This window comes from Erinaceus europaeus, chromosome 7 (assembly GCF_950295315.1).
Source record: "Erinaceus europaeus chromosome 7, mEriEur2.1, whole genome shotgun sequence".
NCBI classification, from domain to species: domain Eukaryota; kingdom Metazoa; phylum Chordata; class Mammalia; order Eulipotyphla; family Erinaceidae; genus Erinaceus; species Erinaceus europaeus.
Window position 1 is genome coordinate 83,501,609 of NC_080168.1, and position 14,945 is coordinate 83,516,553.

The following is a 14,945-nucleotide window of genomic DNA, read 5'->3' on the forward strand; positions in this document are numbered from 1 at the left end:
GGAACAGAACTTTTGGATGATAGGATGACTATGATAAACGTTTGAAGGAAGTATCACACAACTGTTTTTCCACAACTGTTGCATCATTTTATACTATCACCAGAAGTGTAAGAATTACATTTTCTCTACATTCTTACCAACATATGTGGTTCACCATCTTGTTTACTATTGTCATTATAGTAGGTGAAATATGTCAACATGACTTTTTTTTTTTTTTTTACATTTCCCTAGTGACTAAAGAAGAACACCTATGTGTCCTTTACACATCTTCTTTAAAGGAAAAAAAATTCATATCCTTCACTCACTTTTTTCAACTTTATGAATTTATTTCAGGAATTTCTTCAATGATAGAAAGCTTTTTTTTTACTGAACGTGAACTTCACTCAGAAATTGAGAAAGAACTGACAGAATTTAGAAAACTCCGTTTAATGGCATTTAGTTATATCTCTTTCATTTTGGGGTATGATCATTTGAAATGTTACCAGGACATTAAAGTGATGCTAATTCTAGTAAATATGACACCTTAGCTTATGATATTGATAAAGTGGTGTCAATTTAGCACATTTTTAAAATTGGGTTATCTTTTTATTTTTCTATACTAACAGTTGTTTTTATAATCTGAACACTAGGGTCCTTATCAGATAATTAAGAATATTTTCTCCTATAACATCACTATACAAGTTCTACAAAATTTAATAACCTTATTTGTTTAGGTAGTAGTTCATACAGTTAAGAGTTAAGTATTTAAAATAATGATTCTAGAAGTTAAAGATCAGTATTTTTTTTAGTAAAAAGAGCAATTACTTGACAATCAGCAATAGGCATTGATTTCTTTAACACAAGTCTTAATCCAATTTTGGTCCATATTCCCATAAGGATAAAGAACAGGGAAGCTTTCAATAGAGGAGATGGGATATGGAATTCTGATGGTGGGAACTGTATGGAATTGTACCCCTCTTATACTACAATCTTGTTAATCATTGTTAAATAACTAATAAATTAATTAAAAAGCTTCTTTTGGGGGAGACTCAGGATTATTGCTGCGGCTCAGTGCCTGCACTATGAATCCACTGCTCCTGGGGGCCATTTTTCCCATTTTGTTGCCCTTGTTGTTGTCGTTATTGTTGTCATTGCTGCTGTTGTTGGATAGGACAGAAAGAAATCGAGAGAGGAGGGAAGACAGAGAGGGAGAGAGAAAGACAGACACCTGCAGACCTGCTTCACTGCCCGTGAAGCGACTCCCTTCAAACCAGTATCCTTACACTGGTCCTTGTGCTTTGCTCCAAGTGCGCTTAACCCCGCTGCGTTATGGCCGACTCCCAAATAATCCGCAAAACTTCAAAGCTATAGTCTTTCTAATTATTTAATAATTTTACTAAAATAATACTTTAAGCTTCAATTTTTTTTGTTGCCCTTATTGTCCTTGTTGTTATTGTTAATTTTTTTCTTATTTCTTTATTGGGGGATTAATGTTTTAGTCGACAGTAAACATAATAGTTTGTACATGCATAACATTTCTCAGTTTTCCACACAACAATACAACCCCCACTAGGTCCTTTGCCATCTTTTTCCAAGACCTGAACTACACACCCGCCCCAATGTCTTTTACTTTGGTGCAATACACCAACTGCAGTCAAAGTTACTGTTATTGTTGTTACTGTTGTTGTTGTTGTTGGATAAGACAGCGAAATCAAGAGAGGAAGGGAAGACAGAGAGGGGGAGAGAAAGGCAGACACCTGCAGACCTGTTTCACTGCTTGTGAAGTGACACCCCCTGCATGTGGGGAGCCAGAGGCTCCAACTGGGATCCTTATGCCTCCCTGTATTTCACGCCATGTGCACTTAACTCACCGTGCTACCGCCTGGCCCCCTAAGCTTCCATTTTTAAAGTTTCCTAGCTATTTAGAACATTTTAGAAACTTCCCACCTTCCCTCTCCCCCCCCCCACCCCGTGCTTAATTACAATAAGTTCCTAGTCCACCCCTAAGTAACCTCTAATTTACTTATGGACAATCCATAAAAATATATTTATACAGTAGGTGGTCTTATGCATCTAGGGTAATATTTTATATTTGTAAGGTTCATCAGTGTTACAGCATGCAGCAGTAAAGTCATTAGTTTTTATTGATAAGTAGTATTACAAATTATTTTCTCTACTATAAGATTACACAAACAATTGAGTTTTCTTTTACAAAGAGGTAAAAAAAAAAAAAAAAAAAAAAAAATGGCTGGACCATGGAGCTAGTTCAACTTGTTAGAGCAGACGATTTATATGCCTAAGGCCCCAGAGGTCTCAGGTTCAATCCCTAGAACCACCATAAGTCAGAACGGAGCTGAGCTCTGATGTTTCTCATTCCCAATCTCTCTCTTATATAGAAATAATATTTTTAAAATGAATTGCAAGCTGAGGAGACAGCAAAATGGCTATACAAAAAGACTTTCTTCACGTCTGAGGCTGCAAAGTCCCCAAGTTCAATCCCCAGCACCACCATAAACCAAAGCTGAGCAGTGCTTCTTTCAGTGTCTTTATGTACTTCTCTCCCCTTAAAGAAAAATTACAAAAAATAAAATTAAATGAGTTGCTAAAGAAAAAATTGACTCTTTGTATATTCTACACTATTACCACTCTCTTCCTGAACTCCAAATGTGTCAAATGTGACTACTTGTTCCTCTACTAAAGTAAAATCTCTTCAATGATTAGCAGCAACCTATAAGGCAAAGCTCAAGGGCCTTGACAGGACATATAGTGGGCAGTGCCAACCTATCCACTCTCATGTCCTACAACTTCTTTATAAACCCACTGTCAGTTATCAGTACTATAATATATAAAGCCCTCTCCCACCCCATCTAGCTTCTTTGTGCCTTTACAATCATTTGCATTTCATTTTCTTTGGGACAGTGCAATTTTTACCTTGACACATCCATCACTTCTCAGAATCAGCTGTACTTTCAGGGCTTGCTGTGTGGTACACATTTTACCTCTTACACCATAACGTAAATGTTTACCTCTTACAAAACTCATTCTAGCACCTGCCTAATCTTGTGTCTAAACATCACTGTAATTCTAAAGTATGTGTTCAACTACACTGAATGCATTCTGATAGTAGGTATTCTGTTCACTTCGTTAAGAAAAACCAACTGCACACCAAAACTGATTTTGAAAAGTACAGAACAATTTCAAGGTCTCAGGTGTACTTCAGAAGCTAGAAAACTATAGACCAGCAGTCAAATTCAGTCCATCACTTGTTTGGCAAATAAAAATGTATTCAAGACAGCATACTCACTCACTTAATGTGGCAGACAGAAATTGAATAGGTCCAACAAAGACTATATGTGGGCTGGAAAGTCTAAAATATCTATTATCTGGTCCTTAAAAAAAAAAAAAAAACTTTGACAGCCCTGCTGTATCTGTAAGAATATACAGTATGATGGGAGAAAATAGCAGGACTTATTAAAGTTTTATCATCTAATTTTTTAATTTTTCTATTTTTGCTAATATTAATGCAAAAATTATAAAAATAACTTCTGAATTAAAAAATGCACATATATCAGGAATTGTACCAGCTCCTTTTTTTACTATTACAGAGACTCTAAATAAATTAGCAAGTCTTAAGACAAGTTTGAGAGTTTACTTTGAAAATTAAGCATTCAAGATTATGTGAATAACTAAGTTCTGTAAGTGCTTCAAAACACAGAGAAAGAGGATTAGAAGTAAACATTTTCAAAACCACAATGCTCAAATATTTCTGAGGAAGTTTTTTTTACAGAGTTAAAAATGTTATTCAACTGATGACAGTAACACTAATATTCTGCGAGTTGAATGCAATAAAGTATGTGCTTCACATACCCAGACTACTTTAAAGGTGGCTGTGTGATTTTTTTTTTTTTTTTTTAACTATTAGGACAGACAAAAGCAAATTTGTCCTTCTAAATCCTCAAGGCCAATTGCCTAGGTATAATTAACATATAAACTAAAAGAATACCTTACTAAATTTTTAAAAATCCATATTAATATAAAGTGATTTTGTAACCAAAGTGTTCCTTAGCTGTGATAGATAGTAGGCTGCTTATATTTAAATCAATACTTTTCTATGGTTCTGAAGGGCCTGGAAATCCCCAAATTCCTCCTTTATAACTCTTAAAGTTAGGAGGGTAGTTTCTACCAACTCAAAAATTGGGGTTTGATCATCATCAACAATGTTATAAGCTAAAATTAATTTACCAATTGAACCTGAATGTCAGGTTTGGATTGTCATTCTGAGTTGAATCATATTCTCCAACAAATAATCACAGCCCCCAGAGAGAACTACACTCTACTCTGCTCACCTTTAAGGTTTTTTCTGAGGCCTTCCGAGATGACTAGCATCAGACTTTTGAGGAAGGCTAGCCATTAGACAAGGCTTTTCCCCACGATCTGACTGCTTGAAGTGACATCCAGGATCAGGTCGATCCTGTATCCAGGAATCATGACCCTCCCTGAGGCACCAGTCATCATGAGACAGTCAGTGCACTTTGGCACTTCTTGAAAACCACTGGACTGCTCCTTTAGCTGAAAGGAAAAAAAACATCAAAACCACAACAAACAAAACAAAGGGGGAAAAATCAGTAATGCAACCTGAAAAGACAGAACGTGGGGAAAAGTATAACAAAACAGCCTTGTCTAGATCAAAATGGTGCTTTGCTCTGAAGTACAGACCATAGTTCCAATATCATTACAATCACTGCTCAGAGTTTAGTCCTAATATGTAATATGAAAATTTTAAGATCTACTATATTACATCTGAAGTGAGTGAATGTAGAAGTTACATAATTAATTATGTACAATGAAAATATTTTAATGGATAGCAGCCTAAGGATTTTACCACAAAAAGAGACCAAATGATATTTATCTAGCAGGCTGGCTCTTGCTGAATTTCTCAGAAAACTACCAATGCAATTAAAGCCAATCTACTACTATTCTCAAATAGCATACTGATGAACAGAAAAGCAATTAGGCTTATATCCTTTTTAACTGACTTGACACCAGTACAAGGTGTACCCTACACATAATCTTGTCCAAGCAGTCTGAGTTTCAGTGGTCACACCTGCTTGAAATGAGCCACTTTAAATGTTCACAACATTATGTTCTTAACTCATAGGAGTTGTTAAATAAGATGACTTTAAGATTTATTCAGCTTCAAAATACAAAATCTAATAGAATTCAAAAGTAAATTTTGCATATTTCTATCTTTAAATACAAAGTACTTTTCCTAAGACATAATGTTAAAGCAGGAAAAGTCTCTGAGGTTATTCCCTTACATGTATATGTCCCTAGGTTTTATCTCCTATATCACCTGACAGAGCAACAAAGAGACAGAGCAAGTGGGAGGCCATGAATGGTGAAGCAGTACTTTGGTCTCACTAGCTCACTACAAAATAATAAATAATTAAGGGCCAGAGAGGAAGTCTCCACAGTAGAGAGCACACCATACCTGCATGATGCTCTGGGTTCAATTCCCAACACAGTGTGAAAACGAGAGTTCCCTTAAGTGTGGAGGGTTTCTACCTCTTTCGTTCAAACAACGCAACACCCCATAGACCAGGGTGAGAGGTGACTCAGTAGTAAAGCATATGTATGCAACTCTGGATTTGATCGCTAGAATTAAATTTTTAAGAGTTGTGAATAAAATAAAAAAATTTAAGTTGGCTCATAATTTCTTCAAAACACTTGTACCCTAGCTAACAATTATTTTGTATTCCTTTCTAAACTTATCAAATATTCAATAAATTTTCAATATTCACAAAGATTCCAAGTTGAGTAACATGAATACTACACAGGCGCTTATTTTCACTTGTTTTAGATTATTAAGAAAAGATAAAGACCTCCCATTCCCCCAGAAAAATGTGTGCATGCACAGAAGACACAGTGCCTGGAAAAGATTTCAGGAATTCACAGTAACCTCTGAAGCCCAAGTCTGAAGCTGAGTTCAGAATCTGTCAAACTTTTTTTTTTTCTCTCTCCTACCATGCTGTCTTGGAGGATCTATCTAGCATATCTATCAAATTACATGGAATTCTGCCCCCGTTCAGCCCTGGCTTATTTAACACACCCTGTATTATCCCTTGTTCTATACAGTTTGCTAATTCTTCCCTGTTTACTGCCCTTCATTCACCATGCTAGCAGAGTAGACTTTACTAAAATGCAAACCCAATGTAACTCGTCTCAGTACTTTCTCAACAAATGTTACAGAAAGATGTGCAAGCTTCTAAATGTGCTATCATCTGACATCTACTTGCATTTCAAGCATACACCGCCATTCCTCCGTCTTGTACATTTCATACTCTATGCATATAATGTATAGCTTTCTAATACAGTCTTCATATCTTCATACGTTTGCTTACTGTTCCTTCTTCCTAAAATAAGGGCCAATTCCATATTCATTTAGCAAAACAGTCTACATATTCTCAGAACCCTCCTTTTTTTTAAAGTTTGATTTCTTTTTTTAATTATTTATTTTCCCTTTTGTTGCTCTTGTTTTTTTATTGTTGTTGTAATTGATGTCATAGTCGTTGTTAGACAGGACAAAGAGAAATGGAGAGAGGAGGAGAAGACAGCAGGGGAGAGAAAGATACCTGCAAACCTGCTTCACCACTTGTGAAGTGAACCTGCAAGTGGGGAGCCAGTGGCTTGAACCAGGATCCTTATGCTGAGAACCCTCTTTTTTTATCATCAGATTTAAGTAAGTGCATTACAGATGCTTATCTACCTATCTTCGAAGATAATACATTGTCTAGAGGTAAGTTAGTTCTATTTCTGCAACCTCAGTACAAGACACAGCTGTACTAAATATAAATGTATGGTGCTACCTAATACAGAATACAACTAAAGATACTGTTATAGAAGAACAACTTAAATATAAATAATTATACAATTTTTACTTTGAACCACCCAGCCATAAATTAAGAAATAATAATAACAACAGGACTAGGGAAATAACACTGTGGTGGCACACTCTACAGGCAGCCTTAAGACCCCAGGAGTTCAATCTCCCCCCCCCCCCAGCATCACAACCCAGAATGAGCAGTGCTCTAGTCTTTCTTCTATGAAAACAAATATTAAATAAATAAACAAATAAATAAACAAAAAAGCAACAACACTACATAGTGCCTTTTAAGCCAGGGATAGCAAGCACAAGACAAATACTATGAATTAATTACTCCCCATTAAATTACCTTCATCTCTACTCACACTTAATCTTAAAAGACCTCTTATAAAGCATGTGCATTACCATACTCAAGGACCAGGGTTCAAGCCCTCAGTCCCCACCTTGGGGGGGGGGGGAGCTTTGCTAACAATGAAGCAGTGCTGCAAGTTTCTCTCATCCTCTTTATCTCTACTCCCCTCTTGCCTTCTGGCTCTATTAAAGAAAGAAATGGGGAGGGGGTGGCTGATAGGAGTGCTGGGTTCATCATACAGGCCCCAGGGATAAATCCTTGGAGACAGTTAAAATTAAAATAACAATAATGATTTAATAAAATAAAAATTTTAAGGGTGGGGGCAGATAGCATAATGGTTATGCAGAGACTCATACCTGAGGCTCTGAAGTCTAGGTTCAATCCCCTAAACCAGCATAAACCAGAGCTGAGCAGTGCTTCCATAAAACAACCCAAAAACAAAATTTACAAAGAATCTTCCTCAACATAGCACACTATAAGAAGTCAAGCTTGACAATAGTCACCACAAAAGTTAGTATTTAGGTGCTAAGTGTTTTTAGTACCAAATACTAAAATGATTCACAAAGGTCTCTGGAAACCCATTTCTGAGTTAACAATTCTAAAGATAAGGAATTAATTTCTATCTTAAAATATTTTGCTGGTCATATAAGTGAAAAACAATTTTAAGCTATTGAAGTGCTCACATTACAGTGCATGAGGACCTGGGTTCAAGCCCCCAGTCCCCATCTATGGGGGAAAGCTTCATGAGTGGTGAAACAATCTTGCATTATCCATCTCCCCTCCCTCTCAGTTTCTGTCTCTATCCAAAATAAATAAAAATGTATTTTGTGGTCTATTATTATACTGTACGTAATTATACATATGGGTATGTAGTTGTGTTCTATCACTATGGATTCAAAATCTGTATGTTAAAATCAGCTGAGTCACATACAGACTTCATCAACTTAAGTAAAAATTCCAGAATTAGAGATGAAAGCATATTTTAATATGCACCCGAATAGTATTTGGTGCCATCATAAGGAAACCACTATTCTAATGTCACATTATTAGAATAGTAATAAATCATTCCAAGTGAAATTTCCTATATATGTATAGTATCTTCTATTACTTATTGGTGCTGACAGATTAATAACTACAGAGTAAAGTTCCTTTACTCATTGAATAAAATTTATTTTAATATATTTTACCACAGATTTGGAGAAAAGCTAGTTACTGTAGCCATACAGCTTCACTAATGATCATATATCATTCCTTCTTAGTTATCCTTTTTTAATATTTATTATTTATTCCTTTTTGTTGCCCTTGTTTTACTGTTGTAGTTATGATTGATGTTGTTGTTGTTGCATAGGACAGAGAGAGATGGAGAGAGGAGGGGAAGACAGAGAGGGGGAGAGAAAGATAAGACACCTGCAGACCTGCTTCACCACTTGTGAAGCGACTCCCCTGTAGGTGGGGAGCCGGGGTCTTGAACGGGATCCTTATGCTGGTCCTTGCGCTTTGCACCACTTGCACTTAACCCACTATGCTACCTCCTTCTTAGTTATTCTATTAGTGTTTGTCTAGATGTCTTTCTTACATTTCTCTTTCCATAGGATAGAGTACCACAAATTTAAGTTAATCAAAGTCCACTATAGGTATTGAAATATTTAATCAATTTAACTATGTATTTCTGCTACATATTTTCAAAAGTACAATAATAAAAAGGGCAACAAAAATGGCTTCCAGGATCTGTAGTGCAGGCACCAAGTCCCTGTGATAACCCTGGAGGCAATAATATTAATAATAGTAGTATTAATAAGTAAATCTGAGTAAAATGTGATCAATATCCAATAAATTATTTTATACCTATCCAATTCTAGAACTCCCAGAAGACTATTTTGTTTTCTTCATGTAAGGGGTGAAAGGCAGAGGAGGGAGAGATAGAGAGATAAGAGACAGGAGAGACACCACAGCATTATTTCATTGCTCATGAAGCTTCTGATTTGTGTGGTTCTCCCTAACAGTGGCCTGGGCCTTGAACCCTGGTCCTTCCGCATGATAATGTGTGTTTTCTACTAGATGAGCCATCTTTGGGCCCCATCCCCAACAGATTTTTACTAAGTGCTCTTGGAAATCTCAATCAATATATGCTGAACATATACATATATTTAGAACAAATGAATCACAGGCAGGAGTTAATCTTGATATTGCTATTGAATTCTTAGTACTATCAATATGAAGAGATATGGTGGTAAAGGACTATGAAAATTCTGAAATATATTTGCATACAATACTAAAATTGACATCCCAAGATTCCTTAGAGACTTAAAAACAGAAAAAGAAAAAGCTCCCCAATAGTGTATTTAGGAAAAATTATATCTGTTTTAAAATTTTTTTAAAGATTTATCTGTTTAGTTGTCAGAAAGGAGAGAAAACCAGAGACCAGAGCATTATTCTGGCTTACATAATGCTGAAGATCAAACTCACGACTTCATGCTTGCTAGTATAGCAGTCTACCCCAACCTTCCAAACCATTAAATAAAAAAAAACTTTTTTTTCTTTTGGCACATAGGTTATCACTGAGGCTTGGTGGTGTCAGCATGAAGACACCACCACTTCTTTCTTTTTCTGTAGAGACAAACAGAAATGGGGGGAGGGGAGAGTAGACGGACAACAAGACACCTGTAGCACTGCTCCACCACTCAGGAAACCTCCCTGTTCACAGGTAGACTGGGGCCTGAACATGGATCCTATATATGTTAACAGAGCTCTACTGAGTGCACTACCATCTGGCCCCAAAAAACAACTATTTGCTAGTCTTTCTGACACATATTTATAGTGATTTTGGTAAAATAAAATCATGGTATGGAGAGAAAAGTCAATTCAAAATTATATCAGATAGTAAGAACAGATTTCTACAACTTATAAATCATCTTTTAATCAGTATAGTTCAAGAACAATTAAATAATTGTAAATCTGTAATTGTAGGTCCTAATTAAATATGATCTTTGTAAAAGACAAAAATTCAGAATACCAGTCCATATCTCAAAGACTGGTGGAATTTCTGAGTTATCTTTTGAGATCTAACAAGTTGACAGCCCATAGTCTATAGTCATTTGAACATATGGCTGAGATTATCTAAACATTATCTTTCTATGAGCATTATGTTCTATTTATCTGCCAAGAAGTTATAAAAGTAGTTGTCCTGGTTTGTCTTAAAAGACAGCTAAAGCACTGAAGGAGGAAAAAACTGTGAATGTCAACAATCAACAGGTTTTTTTTTTCTTTAATTACTGTAAACAGTTTCTCTGAAAAGGTAGAATCAAGAGAAAACATAACTGATAAAGAGATACAGAAAGATCCTTCAGCATATGAAAATATGAATTATTTGAAAAATACTACTACTATTCACACTTTCAAGGTGAAAAAAAATAACTGCTAAATTACCCTGGAATGTCATTTATCATTATAATGGTACTGGGTTACTTTACTGAGCCAGCTATCCCAGAATCATTAAACAGAATAGTTTAGCATTATAAAATAGTCCTAGGAGCTATTTTGCAGGCAAAAAAAAAAAAAAAAAAATGTTTTCAACAATTCTAGTTACTATAATTTGATGGTGTTATTTAATTATTCTACTGTCTGACACACCAGAAAGTTAACAAGATGAATAGTCTTATGAGTGGAGACAAATATACTCATCATCATTATATTGCAAAGGGGTTAAACAAGTTTTTTTTTCTGTATCAGAGTTCAAAGTCCCATCAATTACTATTTGTAAGTAAAAACACTGCAACCAGTTTTATCAAATCATTGCATTAAAAAGAAAAAACACTTTCAACACAAGCAGTCATAAAAAATTTTAGCTATATAAAAAAACTACATATTCAAAATACCTCAGACAATATCCTGACTTTTAATAAATGAAGTCAAAGACAAAGTAATATAGTAGGGTGAAATGATCACATGCAGCTCAAGATTGTGTCCATAATACAAAGATGTTACTCTTCAAAGTCCAACATACCGCTAAATTCAGGTGAACTGTCACAGAGGAAATGGTATCCCTGTAACACTTTGATATATGTTATATGACATTAGCTTTACACCAGGCTTATTTATATTTCACAGAAAGCAGGGCCTGACGGTGGCACATCTGGTTAATCGCTCACATTACAGTGTACAAGGACCTAGGTTCAAAGCCCTGGTCCCCACCTGCTAGAGGAAAGCTTCATAAGTGGTGAAACAGGGCTGCAGGTGTCTGTCTTTTTCCTTATCTCCCCTCCCCTTTCAACTTCTGTCTGTCTCTATCCAATAATAAATAAATAATGTTTTTTTAAATTAAATATATACATAAATTTCACAGAGAGGCTATAAATCCTGCTCTATATGAAATTACCCACAAGATTCTTCGGTTTAGTCCATCAAAATTTAAATGACCATAAAATGTCCTGGGAGATGGCACAGTGGGTAAGGTAGTAAACTTGTATGTATAAGGACCTAAATTCAAACATCATTATCACACGTCAGAGCAATGCTCTGACTTTTTATCTCTCTTATGGAAAAACATAATGCATTTCTTGAATATTTTATTTTCATGTATTTATCTATTTAGATAGAAACAGAGTCTAAATTGAGGGGGAAGTGGAGATAAAGATGAACAAAGAGAGACATGTGCAATACTCTCTACCACTCAAAAAACTTTTCCCCTGCAGACAGGGGCTAGGGACTTGAATCCAAGTACTTTTGCATTGTAACAAATATGCTCTACCAGGTATGCCCACCACTCAGCCCCATAAATAAATATTTTTTAAAAGAAATAAAATAACCATATACCAGACTTGATATAAGTACCAACATATTTAGTATTTATCCTCCCCTCCATGTCTGGTGTTCTCATAAACAGAAAATGTATCTCTGTTTTATCATTTATAAAACCAAAGACTGTAAACTCATAAGTGAGAAATTCTTGCTCTCCAGATGTGCCTTCATCATAATATTCATTCAAAGAGTAAGAACACAACATCTGTACCACAACTGTATAAAAATCCAAATCAGGTAAATAGAAGATACATTAACAGCAGCAGGATAACCCAGTTAGAGAGGGTCTAAGATGACTTGCAATTTAGACCAATCCTATAACAGAGTTCAGCGATGACAAACATTACCACCTAGAGCAAATCACTCTGCCTCTCCAGATTTCTATGTCCTTATTTGTAAAATAAAAGGTTAAGACTAGATGAGCTCTATATCTCTTCATAATGCTTTAAGGATAGTTGTGAAGCAACAAGAAAACTCACTACTGAAAAACAGAACAGACTGGATATAATACCCCTCAGAGAGAACATGGCTGTAGCATAAGCGTAATGTACTACTCAATGAATAACAACAAGTCATATTAATTAGCAGCCACAACCAGTCCGGAAATAAATGCACACTTAGTGTGAATATTATTAACCATGAACTCATTCAGTAAATCTAAAAAGGAATCAAGTTTTGCCAATGGCAAAGTTTACAGATCTGAAGAAACTGTAAAATATAGCAAAACTCTGCTATTCTTTATTAGAAATGACAATATACATGTAGCAAAAAACCCAAAAAGGGTCTTTATGCTTTTCATTAATTAAAAAATCCTTAAAAGTAAGGGCCAGATGGTGGTACATCTGGTTGACTGCACACATTACAATGTGCAAGGGCCGGGGTTCAACCCTGGGGGGAAGGGGGGGGGCTTCATAAGGTCAAATAGTGCTACAGGTATCGCTGTCTCTCTCCCTGTTAATCTCCCCCACCGCAATTTCTGTCTCTATTCAAGGGTGAGGGGGGAAGCCCTTAAGTGAATCACATCAATTCAGTTATTTAGGATAGAATAGACCTGTAGTTAGAATAGACCTGTATTTCACAGTATTGTAGCAAAATTAAGCTGCAACAATATTCATATCCGGGTACTTCTTTCTCCCACCCACAAGTCTTGTGGAACACTGAGAACTAAATACACACACACACACACACACACACACACACCAAAGATATTCTTAAACTTATAAATCAAAATAATGTGCAAATTTAATATACCAACAAACTTTCACTTTAAAGAAAACCAGTCTTGAACCAGGGAGATATAGCACAGTGGTAATGCAAAAACATTTTCATGTCTGAGGCTCCAAGGTCCCAAGTTCTATTCATAACACCATCACAAGTCAGAGCTGAGCAATGCTCTGATAGATAGATATAAATAAATAAAACCAACCAATGTCTTGCCAGTTAAGAAATAGTAGTAGTAATTCATTTCTATCTTGACAGCAGCCAGATGCAACACAACCTTATTTATGTCATGTTACTTAGCATAATCTCTGAACTCAGTACTAAATATTGAAAACATATGAGAACTAAAAGATCTTTGCTCACAGGAAAAACTCCCAAAACGTTACTAGCAAAGCAGTTTTAATCCACTGTAAACACATAGTGGCATTTCCTCAATACCTTTTCAAAGGACATAAGACGGTGAGCAATGCAAATATTCGCATATATTTTAAGATTTATTTATAGCTGTGAAAGTGTTAAAAATTACTTTAAAAGCAATAATAAACAAAACAAATCCAAATATAAAAGAATAAAATACACTGTACTCCAAAAGACATTTCAACTTTATTTCTTTTTCATTTTTAATTATCTTTATTTATATATTGGATAGAGACAGCCAGAAATCAAGAGGAAAAGGGGAGAATTAGAGGAAGAGAGACAGAGAGACACCTGCAGCACTGCTTCACCACTCGGAAAGCTTTCAACCTGCAGGTAAAGACTGGCCAAAAGACATTTCTATAAAAGCAGTCAGATAAACTACCCTGATCGAGCCATCTTACTTGTAGGAAGAATATTTAACAACAAAAAAAAAAAAGAGAAATATATTTCAGTAATATGAAATCAAAATCATAAGGACAAAAGCAAAAATAAACCATCAAAAGACTACTAATTTATACAAAATAAAACTGAATAAAGACATTATTTTGGGTTCTACTAACAGTATTTCTTTAGCTTGATTATGATATCTCAAATTTACCCAAGTTTTTAAAAAGGAAGGTTGTTTCAAATATCAAACACAGAGTTTATACTTCAAAGTTATGACAATTCTACTGCTTATTCCTATACATAATCAACCTCAATCTGCTCCTGAGAATAGCAGAACATAACTAAATATGGCAACCAAATTTAAGAATGCCCCCAAACCCCTTCAGTTCAGCTACATAGCACTGAAACCTACTAAGTATGCAGAAATCATTTAATTATGAATCTACCTAAATGTTCCAGTTCTGTCTCCATGAATTACATACTAAATCCCTTTTCATATCAATAACTCAAACAAGGCAATTCTAGTTTTCTTCTCTCCAAATTAAGATCAGAGAATTACAATTATTTACTGGTTATGACAGAACATTCCTGGTTCTTTTCTTTCCAAGCATTTTTCACATACATTATTTCATTTCAGTCTTAAAACAACCATATGAGGTGAAATAGGAGTGATCATAATTAATAAGGATAATGATTTAAGGGAGCTCTGTAATTAAATTTACCGTAAGAGCTGACACTGTCACCTTCACATAAACTCAAAATACAAATATTATGTGAGATGAGAAATAGGCTCAAAAATGTCTGATGAGGATTCATATGATGAGGATTCATATTCAAGAAAATTAGGACTAGAGCCCACATGTTCTCATTCCACTTTGTTTGCATTTCAAATGTTAACATTTCAAAACG

General features: G+C 35.2%; 1 protein-coding gene across 5 annotated transcripts in view; it reads right to left on the reverse strand.

Moving 5' to 3' along the window:
- INTS6 (integrator complex subunit 6) overlaps nucleotides 1–14,945 on the reverse strand; it is a 112,644-nt gene that overhangs the window by 69,071 nt on the left and 28,628 nt on the right. The window contains exon 1 of one of the 5 annotated variants that reach the window (XM_060194873.1): nucleotides 4,326–4,465. The exons of the other annotated variants lie outside the window; for them this stretch is intronic. The gene's annotated coding sequence lies outside the window, so the exon portion shown is untranslated. Of the gene's footprint in view, nucleotides 1–4,325; nucleotides 4,466–14,945 lie in introns of those variants that run through there. 5 annotated transcript variants of the gene reach the window in all.